Below are 15,772 nucleotides of genomic sequence, written 5' to 3'. Positions count from 1 at the left end.
TGACTGTTTCTATGAGCTATACGTTCTGATCTCTAGTTTTATATTCCAGGTACAGTTTTGGTTTTGATATTACTATTGTGTACACACATGTGCACCTGCACACACACACATAACATACTCCCAGACACCTACTTACAAGAGTGCTAAGAACAGGAAACTGTCCTAGGTGCAGACAAGACTAGACTCTTCTAGGGTCCCTAAACTGTTTCTTAAAATTCGTTTTTATTCCTCCTAGTCCTTGGCAAAGTGGTGGGTGTATATTAGGTATTAATAAGGTAATTGTTATTTGATGGTATACTTTTGCTTCACAGAAACTTTATTTCTGTGGTAGCATATGCTTGTAGTTGGCAGGGACCAGATCAGGTCAGGCTTTTTTGCAGAATACAGGTTATTTCCCCATAGGGTTAGTATCCCCACCTTCTTCCCCCAAGAACTGAAATCATTTTCAGAAGGGAGTCATTGCTTCTGGATCAAGACTTTAATTATGGGCTTTTCTTCTTTTCAAAGGTAGTTCCCTTTTCTGCAGTTGTTCTTTGGATGGATGGATGGATGGATGGAAAGAGAGAGAGAGAGAGTGTGTGTGTGTGTGTGTGTGTGTATTTGCTTGCAGCATTTGAATATGTGCAGCACATTGGCTTTCTAGACATCCTTTGTAACATGTAACAGCATGTGTGGAAGGGCTGGCAGCCTGTAAAACAGTTTTTCTCCTCTTCCCCCTCCTTCCAACCTCACTCCCTCTCTGGATCTGGTGACATTACATAGATAAATGTGCTGGCTAGGAAAACAGCAGAAGGAGTTGAATGTCTGCCAGAAATTTGCAGCATGAAACCAAGCTGGCTGCTTCAGCCTTGCTTTCCTGATCTCTTATTGTGTGTGTGCAGTCTGCATTTGTCAGGGCTTTCCTTATTGAGCATTACGTCACTATGTTCTCCACCCTTATCACACTGGCTTTTCTTTAGAAAGCTACTGTCCTCAGGCTTCAAACTCGTTAAACACTTAAGGCTTTATTTATGCTGTTATGGAGGTAGTATTGAAGTCAGAGAAAATTTTTAAGTCAGAGAAATTTTAATTTGATGCAATATTAACTTACAGTATGCTTTTGTATGTTTCTGGGCAACGTTAGGGTAGTGTGGAAAAGAATATCTTCTGAAAGGACTTTGAAGACAGAAAAGTACTGATTTTTTTTAAACACGAATATTTATAATGGCTTTATAAGAATCAAAATCTGGAACAATTCAAATGTTCCTCAAATGGGGAATGGACTGTGGCCTAGTCCTACAATGGAATGTTACTAGCGATGAAAAGGAACAAACTGTGACACAGCCATTAACATGAATGAATTTCAGATGTAATCTGCTAAGCAAAAGAAGCTAGACTTACAAGGCTACTGACTGTATGATTCCATTTATATGCAGAAATAGTGACTTTTTTTTAGAGACGGGGTTTCGCTCTTGTCGCCCAGGCTGGGGTGAAATGGCGTGATCTCGGCTCATTGCAACCTCTGCCTCCCAGGTTCAAGTGATTCTCCTGCCTTAGACTCTTGAGTAGCTGTGACTACAGGTGCGCGCCACCACGCCCGGCTAATATTTTCGTATTTTTAGTAGAGATGGGGTTTCACCATGTTGGCCAGGCTGCTCTCAAACTCCTGACCTCAGGTGATCTGCCTGCCTCGGCCTCCCAAAGTGCTGGGATTACAGGTGTGAGTCACTGCACCCAGCCGAAGTAGTGATTTTTAACTGTTGATCAGCATTGTGAATAGTCATTTCTAGAACAAATGATCTCATTTACTAGTCTATTGAATTAAAGAATGTAATGTAGGATCTTGAAAGTTGGGGTTCTTATTTTCAAGATTTTTTTATAAAGTTGAGTATCTAGACTGCAAAATGTGTCAGTGGTTTTAGAGGGAAGATTTAGCTTTTCATTCTTTGCAAAGTCTGGTGAGAGTGCTTGAATCCATGTCTAAAAAAAGGGCTTTGCCTATTAAAGCTTTATGTAGTTACTTAAAAAATAAGTGTGCTCCTACTTCTTTTTTTCCTGAATCCTTCAGGCTTATACAGTTTAGGAACCATTAATTTGAATCAGTTTATTCGGGCAACCTACCTGTAATATTTTCATTATGTTTGTTACTTAGCATATGCTATTCTGTATTGTAATGTTAATGCACACGTCTTAATTTTACAACTAGATCATAAGACCCAGCAGCAGGGAGCTAGTTTTATTATATATTTGTTTCTCTAGCACCTAACTAAATATCCTTATACACAATAAATACTAAAGATAATGGTCTGTGTAGGTAACATTGAGGATATGAATAGTATGAGGTGATTTCACTAGCTGACTACTAGTGTGCTAGGGCTGTTATAACAGAATACCGTAGACTAAATGGCTTAAGCAACAGAAATTTGTTTTCTCACAATTCTGGAAACTGGAAGTTGCAAATCAAGGCACCGGCAAGGTTATCCTCTCTCCTTGTCTTGCAGATGGTCACCTTTTTGCTCTGTCTGCACGAGGTTTTCTCTGCGAGTACACTCCTGATTTCTCTTTCTCTTATAAGGATACCAGTTCTGTTGGATTAGGACCCCAACTTTATGATCTATTTAACATCAATTACCTCTGTTAAAGGCCTTCTTTCCAAATAGAGTCACATTGAGGAATTAGGGCTTCACCATAAGAATTTTTGCAGGGAGCAAAATTTAGCCTGTAACACTGACCTCCTGAAGATAGGTAGGTATGCCAAGTTGCTAAGATATTAAATAGAATCCACACTAGATACTTCAGTAAAGAAAATGATGTATAGGGAATTGATAAAGCAGATGCTGGAGAACTGAAATGCAAGATGGAAAATTGAAGTAACACCAAGGTAATAACTTCCTGAATCAGCTACAACCCCATGGGCTGGGGAAACAAAAAAAAAAAAAAAAAAAAGAGGTTTGAATTATTAGAAGCTTGGAGGAGGGGCTCCACTCCACAGAGCTGAGATTCAGACTTAGGAGGAAGGCCCACTGCCTGATTGCTTTCAAAGACTTGAGCAAGAGGCCCCACAAAGTTGGGTCTCAGATCTCTCAAAAAGATGCCTTGCCCTGTTGCTGTTGGGCTTTCTGAGGGAGCATGGTAAGTCTAGTTCTGAGAGAGCTGAAGGAAGCTGAAGACTGGAAACAACCATTTCTCCTTGGAAAGGGCCAATGCTAGGGTTCCAGTGGCGGGATAGGAGATAGCAAGGAACAAGTCCATTCTTTTGTCACCTTTACATTCTAGTCTTCCTCTAGTGTGTTCCCGGCTGGTGGAGCTGAATGGGAAGCCGCCTGACAGGAGAAATGAAGTGTGCAGAATCTGAGCCCCACATCATAAAGCCCAGTAGAGAAGAGTGAACTTGGACTTGAGACACAGCAGCTTAATAGATGGTACTATTATTGGCAGGAGTACAGCCTCCCTGAAATTCACTTTGGCAGTATGGATCAAAAATCTTAGAAATGTGCATACCTTTTGGCCCAGTAATTCCAGTTCAAGGAATATGTCCTAAGGAAATAATCCACAAAGTAGTAAAGATGTAAGTACAAAGCTGTTTGACTGCAATATTGCATATAATAAAAAATTAGAATTTAAATGTTCATCAATATGGGGTCGGTCAAATTACCTTATAGCATTTAGTGAAGTGTTATATAGCCTTAAGAAAGATGATATTGATTTGGATTTATTGATGTGGAAATAGAAATTTAACAAAAAAACAGATTATACTCCATCCTGCTGTGGACTCATCTGTGTGTATGTGTGGGTTTTAAATTTTGTTTAGTTTTGTTTTTGTTGTTTGTTTTTGAGCAGAGTCTCACTGTCACCCAGGCTGGAGTGCAGTGGTGCAGTCTTGGCTCACTGCAACCTCCACCCCCCAGGTTCAAGTGATACTCGTGCTTCAGCCTCCCGAGTAGCTGGGATTACAGGCGCACAACACCACGCTTGGCTAATTTTTGTATTTTTAGAAGAGATGGGGTTTTGCCGTGTTTGCCAGGCTGATTGTTTTGTTTTGTTTTGTTTTGTTTTAAATCTATGTAAAGAAAAAGCTGAAAACAGTATACAGGAAAAGAGACAGTACAACATCAGATTGAAGAATGCAGGCTCTGGAGCCAGACTGCCTGGGTTTGTATCTGGGCTGTGCCACTTACATCTTTATGACTTGGGTAACCCAAATTAATCTTTCTGGGGATGTTTCCTATCTGGAAAGTGGTGATGATATTACCTTCCCCATAGGACAGTTGTGAGGTCTGAAGGTGTTAATACCTGTAGAGCATATACAGCAGTGCTTGTGATTAAGTTCTCAGTAGATGCTGGCTATTAAGAGGAGGAAGCGAAAGATTAGGAGAGAATTTTAGTCTTATCTCATTTTATTATCAAAATTTTAGTATGAATGTTACGATTTTATAATTAGGGTAAATAGTAAAGCTTTTCTATTAAAACTAAAAACAATGAAGCAGACAAAGACATACTAAGTATCTTTGCATACATGTAGGAGACCTAGAACTCCACGATGCTCTGTTTGTAGGTAACCAAGCATTTCCTGCTGCAGCCTAGATATAGCTGACAGCTGAGGCTTTTCTTTTGACAAGCCCCTATTCCTTGTTGTAGGAGAATTTCATTCTTCTCAAGATCTGTACAGATCCTCAGGGACTTGCATTGTTACCCTCACTTCTGGCTAGGTTCCCAAGGCCTTCATCTTACTTTTGCCCTAGCTCCTTGGGTGTTTCTCTTCCCTCTGCTCTGCACTGCACAGAATCAAACTTAAGCCCCATGCCTTTTAAAAAATTACTGAAAAATGACATACTTGTTTTTTTAGTGGGCTGCAAGTTTCAAGATTTTTATTGTAGCATAGAAAAATTTTAGAATGTAGTCTTACACAGTTTTTTAAAAAGTCCGTTGACCACGTTGCCTCTAGGAACTTGTCACTAGCTGCCACTTACTCTACGTTTCAACCTCCTTCCACCTTTCTTGACCCTCTCAGTGCCTTGTCTTAGTTTCTTAGGCAGAAAAGTTTTTGTCTTACTTAGTTACAGAGACACTAATGTGCTGTGTTAAAATAAAAGGTCTTATTAGTTACATTTAGGAATCTGCTGTAGCTTCCACATTTTTGTCTATCTTTTCCCCTTTCTTAATAATTCTCTGGGAGTGGAAAAAGGGAGTAAAAGATTGATTTCTTTTTGCTATGAATAATGCTGTTCTTTGAGGAAGGCAGCAGAGAACCTCTGGTCAGTATTTGTTTTAAATATCTAAGTTTAAACCATTCTACACTATATTATGTTAGTATCACTATTTACCAATAATAGAAACCGAGCATTTTCTACCTGTAAAGCCTCCGTCCTCCTCCTTCCTTCCCTCCTTCCTCTCCCTCCCTCACGTTTTATCTATAGATTGTTCACTTGAGCAACTGAGTTGAAAACTGTATTTAGAGTTATGAACTTGGAGTCAGAATATCTACCTGACTTTGAATGTCACTTTTGTCACTTTACTAGTCGTGTGCGCCCTTTGACAGTGATTTTTTTTCTTTGTTTAACTGAGGAGCGTATAATGATCTTTGCAGATCCTTTTCAGTTGCAAACATCATGATTCTGATAGCAGAACCTTGCATTCTATCAGATATATATCAGTTATTGTTCTTCATGGGTCTTGAAGAAAATGATGCTATATGCCTATTTGTTCACGTGTTCTTAAACCTTTGGCTGAAATAAATGCCTACAATAACAATATTTTAAAAATTTAGTGAACATGAAAGTTGTTGAATATCTTCTTCTAAAACATTACTTTTTTTTCTTTTTTTTTCTTCTGTTTTTTTGAGATGGAGTCTTGCTCTGTTGCCCAGGCTGGAGTGCAATGGCGTGATCTCGGCTCACTGCAACCTCTGGTTCCTGGGTTCAAGTGATTCTCCTGCCTCAGCCTCTCGAGTAGCTGGGATTACAGGCGCTTGCCACCACACCCCGCTAATTTTTGTATTTTTGGTAGAGACGAGGTTTCACCAGGTTGGCCAGGCAGGTCTCAAAGTCCTGACCTCAGATGATCCACCCGCGTTAGCCTCCCAAAGTGCTGGGATTACAGGTGTGAGCCACCGGGCCCGGCAGCCATCACTTCTATATATGTTTTAGCATAGAAATATTCTTTTGCTAATGCTCTTATACTCAAGTACCACTAAATTATTTTTTAAGTGGGTAATATACAGTGTGGTAAATGTGTGTGTACAAAGACTTTAAAACTCTTAATGCAATTGTGTAAGTAAATACCGTATATAGAAAATTCTTAGGCCACAGGAAATTTTAATTAACTTGCCTATTTCAGGAAGTTAAAATAGAACTAAAACTTGCCCTGAGTTAAGAAGTAGCAATCAGTCAGTTAACAAAAATAAGCTTTGAAGGTTAGATACAGTTTTGAAAAAGGTATAGCAGAAACTAGCATTTACTAGGTGTTTCTTACATTTGAATTACACAGCCATAACTTTATCTGTTAATCTTCACATTAACTTGAAAGGCAGGTATATTGTACTTTTTAACACTTAAGTAACTTGCTCGAAGTGATGCCACAGTGGCAGAACCCAGTTTGTTTCTAAGTGCTGCTGAGGTGATTCTTGTAGGTAGAGATACAAACGACTTTGAGAGAAGGGGTAAAATACCCTGGAGAATGAGCATAAAGTATGATTTCTGAAGATGAATGAGTAGATTGGGAATGGAAGATAGAGTGAGAAAGGTAGTTTAGTATATAAAGGAGGGAATTGAATTCCAGCCTGTGGGAGTTGACAGTTGAGATATATTCTATAAGTTTTGAGCCAGGCAAATGACTGGATAAAAATAGTATTTAAGGAGGATTAATCTGGTAGCAATATGCAGAAAAAAGTCAAAGAAAGAGTAGAGGGAATCAGTCTATGGAGGAGATTGCATATGGTGACATGACTGAGTCAGGAGAGAGGTACAAACATGTAAAAGAAACTAAAGTAGAAAGAAAAGGACCACAAAGGAAGGGAGAGGCAATAATAATTTGTAAGTATCATCCAGTGTTTGGATGAATGAGGAAAATTATGTATCACTGACAAATAGAAAGTGGAGCTTTCAAATAACCACTAAACCTGTGAAAGGAAGATAACGCTTTGCAGTTTCTTCGCTTAGAATTTAAATTCAGCAAATATGGATATTGTCATTTTTGATGTCACTTCTGATTAAGAAATAGAAGATTGTTATAGTATCTTAATAGATGATTGATTTCTCATCTAAATTTCCAATAATCTACATACATAGTAAAAGTGGAAATTGAAGTTGGTCATTATTGATCTAATTATATCCTTAACTTTCACTAGTAATCTTATTGCTGTCTAATTGTAGAAGTCATTGAATGAACTCATCATAATAAAAATGAATTCAATTTAGCATCCCTATTAAAGTTTTGTAATGGCTAATGGGTTATGTTGGAATTGATTAAAATTATAGAAAGTTATGTACTATAAATAATGGAAATTATAGGTCTTTTCCCAGGCCATTCATTTTTTTTTTTAAATTATAAATCTTCTGCAGGTGTGTACTTTTGAGAACAGATTATCCTTAAAAATGTTTAATAAGCAGCCATAGAGTACTTGATAGTCTATGGGATGCTGAAGAATTTAAAGAGATTAAAGTCCACCCAGATATAGTTTCCTTGAAGATATAGAATCTAGGAGGAAAAGCTCTGAGTAAGTAATGATAAGTGGAGCTAAGCATGGTTTTGTTGTATTTTAATTTCAACAAACGCTTACTTAGTATATACTAAGTGCAAAGCATAGGTGAATTAAGTGGTGATATCTGCTCACCTAGGATATCAGTTTGGAAAAGGTGGCTAAAAATGGAATTCAAAACTGTCAGAAAGGATTTGGTCAGAGCATGAGTTCATCAAAGGCTATTATTAGTGAAAGAATGAAAAACTTGGTAAAATTGACGTGAAGAGCTTGCCTGAGTGGAAGAGAACCATACGTTTTAGAATGTTCAGCTTTCTCAAAGTGTCAACACTTTCCAACAAAGGATGAGTTTCCTAAAGGAAATATGTGTGCAGTTTGTTACTCTTATGATATTGGAAATAACTAATTTTGCAAAGATTCTTCCAGAAGGCTTACGTTTTTGGTGTGTGAGTGGAAAATATGAATGGTACTTAATTGGTTTCTAATTGTTTTGTGTGGATTTTGTTTTTGAATTGACTGACATTTATAAGTGCTTTGAAAATGTGAGTACAACCTTTTCTTTGATTGATTCAAATTTTTATGTTTTGTTAAAATGCCCACCAAGGAGTAACATTTACTAGACTTCTTACTGTGTATTGGGTTATATTTTGACAACCTAGCAATACTTGTTTTCCTCATGCCCAGCCATTGAGCATCATTTTGGTTTCCTTCACTATACCATGCCTGAAAATAGTCCAGTTTTCCACCCTTCTAAGCTTAAGACTTAACTCCTCTTTATCCTTCAGGTATTTGTGTAGTAGAGTGCTTGTCAGTAGATGTTTATCAACTTATAGATAATGTCTCTGCTGAAAATTATTTGTTTCAAGTTCTGTGAAACAAATACCCACCGAAGAAAGTTAATTTCAAGTTAAATTTACTTTACTTGATTATAGAAGAAAGGGGTAGGATAAAGTACCTGGGAGCCACTAGAAGACTGGAGAGGCAGTCTAGGTTGTAGTTGTAGAGGGATAGATTTGAGAGAAGCTTATGGTGGTTTTTGCTCAGAGTAACCTGGATGGATAAGATACATGGTGGTCAGAAAGAATTTTTTGTTTGAGACTGAAAAGTGTTTGATCTATAGATTTAATTCTTAAAAATTTTTGTTAAGACAAAGTGAGTTGTTATGCAATTGGATTAAAAGATAACTTAACTTCCATGTAGATACAGTGAAAATAAAATGGCTAACATTTAAATTCAGTAGCCAAATATAATTATTAACTTTTTTTTCCATTTTTGATGGGCTACAATTATATTTCTAGTTCTGTTTACTGCATACAAGTTTTAACATATTCCTAGGGTTCCACAGGAATGGTTAAAAATACAGGTTTCAAGATGAGAACAAATTACAGTAGTTGCTTTTCATTGCATGAGTTTTGACCTATTACTTAAATCATCTGATTTGTGAGAATATGAAAAATCTATACTAATTGGTTTTGTTCATTTTTTTATTGTAAAATTTATATAAAAATTTACCATTTTAACTATTTAAGTGTATAATTCAGTGGCATTAAGTACATTGACACTGTCGTGATACCATCACCACCATCCATTTCTTTTCCATCCATTCAGAACTTTTCCGTCATCTCAGATAGACTCTGTATCCATTAAACAATAACTTCCCATTCTCCACTTCCCATGGCCTTTGGTAACCTGTTTTATTTTCTGTCTCTATGAATTTGTCTATTCTAGGTACCTCATATAAATGGAATCATATAATATATATAATATGTGTCCTTTTGTGGTACACTACTAGATTTTAAAGAAATGAGTTGCAGTAATTATAGTTGAACATAAGTTTTGTGTATGCCTTAGTCTGTTTTCTGCTGCTGTAACAGAACGCTACACACTGGGTAATTTATAAAGAAAAGATGTTTATTTGGTTCATAGTTTTGGAGACTGAGAAGTCTAAGATCAAGGGGCCTCATCTCTCTGTGAGGGCCTTCTTGCATTGCCATAACATGGCATAAGGGCAGAAGATAGAAGCGAGCACGCAAGACACAGAGGAAAAGGGGGCCAAATTCCAACAATAACTAGCCCACTCCCCTGATAACAGCATTAATCTAGTCATGAGGGCGGAGCCCTCATGGTCCAGTTACCTTCCGAAAGCCCCCACGTCTTAACAACACCAGACTTGGAGGGGACATTGAAACCATAGATACTTTATAGATGTTTTGTATTTAAGTCTATGGAAGGATGTGCTCATTATTCTTTTTTGTTGCTTAGTGCATGTTTGAATGTTATAGGGAGTATTACATGAATTATATATGTACTTCTTCCATACTCTTTTAATTGGCTATGCCAGTGTGTCTCAGTAATTTCCAGTGGCTGTAAAACTTGAGAAATTTTGTAGGTTTTAGAAACCACATACCTGTATTGCCTGATTGCTTATGAAGTGATCTCTTAGAGGTTTCCAAAGTTATGAGTTTGAGTTTACAAGTGCAGTTTTTTTCCATGAAAATTTCAGTGGTGACAAATTATAGAATTTATCATTCAATTCAGTTTTAACTAGAAATAATTGCATATAATAACACAGGTTCTTGACTGTTCTTTTTGTCAGTGTTTAAGAATAGAGACAAAGTTAGATTTGAGTTCCTCAGAAGATATTAGAAAATAGAGATAAGGTTTATGGCCTTTAAAAAATTAAAGACAGTATTGAGGGAAAGAAATGAAAATTGGGACCGGGTGTGGTGGCTCACTCCTGTAATCCCAGCAATCTGGGAGGCCAAGGTGGGTGGATCACCTGTGGTTAAGAGTTTGAGACCAGCATGACCAACCTAGTGAAACCCCGTCTCAACTAAAGATACAAAATTAGCTGGGTGTGGTGACACATGCCTGTAATCCCAGCTACTGGAGAGGCTGAGGCAGGAGAATCGCTTGAACCAGGAGGTGGAGGTTGCAGTGAGCCGAGATCGCCTCATTGCACTCCAACCTGGGCAACAAGAGCAAAACTCCGTCTCAAAAAAAAAAAAAAGAAAGAAAGAAAGAAAGAAAGAAATGAAAATTGGACTTTAAGATGGGACTATCTCAGATGATATATCTGTGTATCTAGAAAATGTCATTATTTAAGATATTCTAAATGGTTATGATTAAAAATTCTTTCATGGTATAAACTTCAACAGAGAGCATTGGGCAAAATTTTTACTGTTCCTGTTTTTAAAAGTTCAAGTCAGAATGCCTACTTGTTACCGAATCATCCACCCTGTGTTTGCCTCAATACTGCCATCTGGTGATTATTATAGAGATCTCAACATGGTGCTTAAGGAGATGTAGGCAACTGACAACACAAGGTACACAATATTGGTGCCCTCTGCTACAAGTCTCCCTCTGCTTTTGAGTTGCTGTGGCAGAAATCTTACTTAGTTATGGCCATGAAATCACTTTGTGAGATTGCTTTTGTAAACAGTAGAGCATTTCTGTACTACTGTGATTATTACTGCACTGCACATGGCTTTTTATCAGGCTCATACCCAACTCATTGTTCTTTCTATGTAAGGTACTCTTATTATATCTAATTCTACAAGGTAATTCAATTAATTATTCAGCAATACTTATTGAGTGACTTCTATATACTAGGCATTGTTTTTATTTTTATTATTATTATTTTTTTTTGAGATGGAGTCTCGCTCTTGTTGCCCAGGCTGGAGTGCAGTGGCACGTTCTTGGCTCACTGCAACCTCCGCCTCCTGGGTCCAAGTGATTCTCCTGCCTCAGCCTCCTGAGTAGCTGGGATTACAGGCGCCCACCACCATGCCTGGCTAATTTTTCTATTTTTAGTAGAGACGGAGTTTCACCATGTTGGCCAGGCTGCTCTTGAACTCCTGACCTCGTGATCCACCTGCCTCAGCCTCCCAAAGTGCTGGGATTACAGGTGTGAGCCGCCACGCCCAGCCTAGGCATTGCTTTTAGTAGTAAGAATATGGTCCTAAAAAACAGGTGAAAATCAGAGTCTTCATAGAAGTTACATTTAGTTAAGAATAAATAATAAGATATACATACACACATGTTAATTAGTGAAAAGGATTAAGGGGAAAAAACAAAGCAGGGAAGGAACTTGTGAATTATTGGGGTTGGTGGTTTGCTTTGAAATGCTTGATGGGGTGTTCAAAAAAAGCCTTACTGAGAAGGTGACTTCCTGAGTAGAGATCTGAAAGATCTTGGGACGAACATTCTAGATATAGAAGGAAAGCAGATGCAAAGGCCCTGTGCCTGTAACCGCTGCCTTGAAAACCTAAGCAAGGAAGCTGGAGTGGAGTGTAGAGGGAGAGAGCAATAGAAGTTGAGGTCAGGGAGGTAACTGAAGGGGAAAGCAGGGGAGTACAGATCACACAGGACGTTGTAGTTCATGTGGCATTTAATCTGAGATGAAAGCAATTGGACTGGAGAGTTTGGGGCAGCTGAATGACATGCTTTGATTTACCTTTTAACAGATTCACTGTGGCTGCTGTGTTTAATGGTGTGTAAAGTCATTTGCTACAACCTTTTTTCTTTTATTAGTTGTAGGAACAGGTTTACTTTATATAGATCATGGGAACAATAAGGTATAAGAAAGAAGCTTGGATAGGTCTGAGAGAAATATATGGCATATTTTCTGTCTCTGCACAGATTTTTTCACTGATTATCAGTAGTTTTTGTCTTTGTGATACAGAGCAATTGAAATCAGCTTGTAGAGTTTTACTTGGAAAATACTATGAATATCTCTTCTATTTTTCCTGTAACCACCTTAGTGCATTTCAGATTCAAATCTTATGGTGAACCCAATTTAGTTTTAGCCCTACCTCACTGGTTTTCATGCTCATTAATAGTTTGGGAATGAGAGTGACCTGGAGTTATAACTTTTAAATGCTTTTAACAATATAGTTTGGCATATTGTAAAACAAATCATGGTGTACTGATTAGCAGTGCTATTTGACCAACAAATTAAAGAAAACTGATAGACTGTGTCTTAACCTAGATGATTTATTTAAACCATTTGTTGCTGTAGCTCATCAGCTGAAATGACTAAACCCCCAAGGTACTGTTACTCTTTCCCAAATTGCACTTAAAAAACAAACTGAAATTATCACTTAGTTAAAATGTCATGATCATTGTCAGTAATAGTATATCTCTATGGATTCACTTTGGTTTGGTAGCTGAAAAGTTTATTATTTTTATGCTTGGCCAAAGAATATGCATCTTCAGTGGGGAGCTTGCCATGTGTGACTGAAAACTGTTTTTATACAGCTTGACTCTGTTTGGAATAACGCCTTTATTTGGCTTAACAAATTGCTTTTCAGCTTTATTTTCACACTGTAAATATCAATATTGTATAAACTTGTCATTATTGGGACTAATCAGCAAATTGTTTTGTGTCATCAGTAAGCACGGTCTAAGACTGGGATTATTTGATAAGTGCTAGAATAATTTGGTTAAACTGTCTATCCAGCTCTAAGTAACAACACAGCCAGTTGGTCTGAATCACTATGCCTCAACCCTTCACTTTCATGAATAGGTTTGAATGGCTGAAGCTAATTTGGTTTGGGGTAGACAAAGTCTAGTAATGTGAAACTGATCATATATAAAAGAAGTATTAACAGTAGTAATATTACAGGGAACATACAGGGACATAGAGGGACAATTTTGCTAGGGGTTTCTTAGTTATGATTTTGAATACCATTTTTTTTTGCAGTTAGAAACTTTACTGTCTTGTTCTGGATGATAAAGACACATGTTTGAAGACACAGGTTTCCTATGCTGAAGAATAACAATAATTTGTTTTCCAGACTTTCTCCTTTTTTTCCCTTTTATGTTTGCTCCATTAAGTAGTAATAAAATGATCTAATCTGTCCCTGAGAAGTATAGCAGATTGGCCAAGTACTTTGCTAATACTTAAATATGTTAATTTTGGCAATTTAGTTTGAGTTGTGATACTGTTCTCAGTCTTCCCTCTAGCTTCCCTGTCCTAAAGTAGGCTTCTCTTCAGTGATTGCTCTAAACCCAACTTTGTTCGTTTTTTTATCCAGACTGTTAAAGTGATACAATGAGCTTTATATGTGAACCTGGTACTGTGACCCACCGTTCATAGGTCATTACACTGAATTGTGTACATATCCCTCGAGGAGAGTGACTTTTCCATGCTCTCACCCCTGTTTTATAAAAGATGGTGTAGTGGAGAGAGGCCCAGGAAGAAGAGTTGACACATTATTTGATCTTCACTGCCTCTAATAGGTCTTTTACTACATTTGTCTTCTCTTCTACATTTAAATAGGTTTAGTCTTTCCCATCTTGATCACCTAGAATACATTAAAACCTATTGCAATTTCTTTTTAGCTACCTTTTGTCTGCTTTCTGTCCGTTCATGGCAGTTTGTTGGTCCTGTGACTTTAGTTCTTATTCTGTCACTTGACAAGGGCTGTCGCACAGTGATGCCTTCAACTATTTCTCAGTTGCAGAATCTAGTAAATACCTTTTTTTTTTTTTTAAAAAAGAGAGTCTCGCTCTGTTGCCAGGCTGGGGTGCAGTGGCATGATCATGGCTCACCGCAGCCTTAATCTCCTGGGCTCAAGCGATCCTCCCACCTCACCCTCTCAAGTAGCTGGGACTACAGGTGCTCACCACCGTACCTGGATAATTTTTGTAGAGATGGGGTTTTGCTTGTTGCCCAGGCTCCAGTAGATACTTTATCTTTCCAAAATTGATTATTGATTACTCTCTACTTGTTGAAGTTCTTGTGTCATTACTTCTTTTGTTTCTGTTTTCTCCTAGATTATTCCTTTGTGGTCTCCTTTTTTTTCTCAGGTGCTCCTAAATGTTGGTATGCTTCTCGCAGTCTTTATCCCATTTCTGTACTCCCCTCTCCTTATTTTCTACCCTTTTCTATCCCCTCCACGTTCTTACTGAGTGCTGTCAGTTATCACCTGCATGTTGATATCTTTTCAGTCCATCTTCAGCCTATTTCCTAAGTTCCAAACTTTAATGTCCAAATCACTATTGATGTTTCTTGAAGAATATTCCAAAGGTACCATGGTCCTATACTATATTTTTTGATTAATTTAAATTTAACTCTAATTAAAATATACATACAGAAAATGCACAGATTATAAGTGTACACCTTAACTACACGTAATTGACATCCATGAAACCACCATCCAGGTCCTGAAAGAGAACATTACCAGCACCTCAGAAGTCTGTTTACAATTCACTACTGCTTCCTTCCTTTCCAAAGGTAACCACTTTCCTGACATAACAATGTAGAACTATATTTGAACATTACATTAAAAAAATGTACAGGATGTATTCTTTTGTCTGTTCTTTCAATATAGTTTGTGATATTCATCCATGTTGTTGGCAGCATTTGTTTATTTTTAATACTGTTTAACATTCTACTGTATGAACACAGCACAATTTATCTGTTTAACCCCTTAATTATTTGGGTAATTTTTGTTTGAATAAAATGTATTATTATGAATAATGCTGCTCTGAACATTTTGGTGTATGTTTTATGCATATGTACTTCAATTGTGTAGCTAGGAGTGGAAGTGCTGGATCATGTGGTATGGACATGTTCAATTTTAGTATGTAATGTCAACATTTTCAAATTGGTCTTGTCAATTTATATTTATATTCCTGTCAGCAGTGTATGTGTTGTTCCACCTTTTTTTTTTTTTTTGAGACGGAGTCTCGCCTTGTCACCCAGGCTGGAAAGCAATGGCACAATCTCGGCTTGGCTCACTGCAACCTCTGCCTCCCAAGTTCAAATGATTCTTCTGCCTCAGCCTCCTGACTAGCTGGGATTACAGGTGCCTGCCACCATGCCCAGCTAATTTTTTGTGTGTTTTTAGTAGAGACGGGGTTTCACCATGTTGGCCAGGCTGGTTTTGAACTCCTGACCTTGTGATCTGCCCGCCTCGGCCTGCCAAAGTGCTGGGATTACAGGTGTGAGCCACCACACCCGGCCGTTGTTCCACTTTTTAATCAACCCTTAATATCACTGGTCTTCATAATTTTAGCCATTCTCGAAAGTCTATTTTCTTGATGACTAATGAGATTGAACATCTTTCCTTATGTTTGTTGGCCTTTCGT

The 15,772-nt window shown here is 37.7% G+C and overlaps 1 protein-coding gene across 11 annotated transcripts in view; it reads left to right on the top strand.

The window, feature by feature from the left end:
• The window catches only part of KAT6A (lysine acetyltransferase 6A), a 121,264-nt gene that overhangs the window by 46,102 nt on the left and 59,390 nt on the right, over nt 1-15,772 (top strand). The window contains exon 2 of one of the 11 annotated variants that reach the window (XM_063668720.1): nt 14,843-14,915. The exons of the other annotated variants lie outside the window; for them this stretch is intronic. The gene's annotated coding sequence lies outside the window, so the exon portion shown is untranslated. The remainder of the gene's footprint in view (nt 1-14,842; nt 14,916-15,772) is intronic. 11 annotated transcript variants of the gene reach the window in all.

This window comes from Pongo pygmaeus, chromosome 7 (genome assembly GCF_028885625.2).
Source record: "Pongo pygmaeus isolate AG05252 chromosome 7, NHGRI_mPonPyg2-v2.0_pri, whole genome shotgun sequence".
Taxonomy (NCBI): domain Eukaryota; kingdom Metazoa; phylum Chordata; class Mammalia; order Primates; family Hominidae; genus Pongo; species Pongo pygmaeus.
This window is presented reverse-complemented; position numbering and strand designations above follow the sequence as displayed.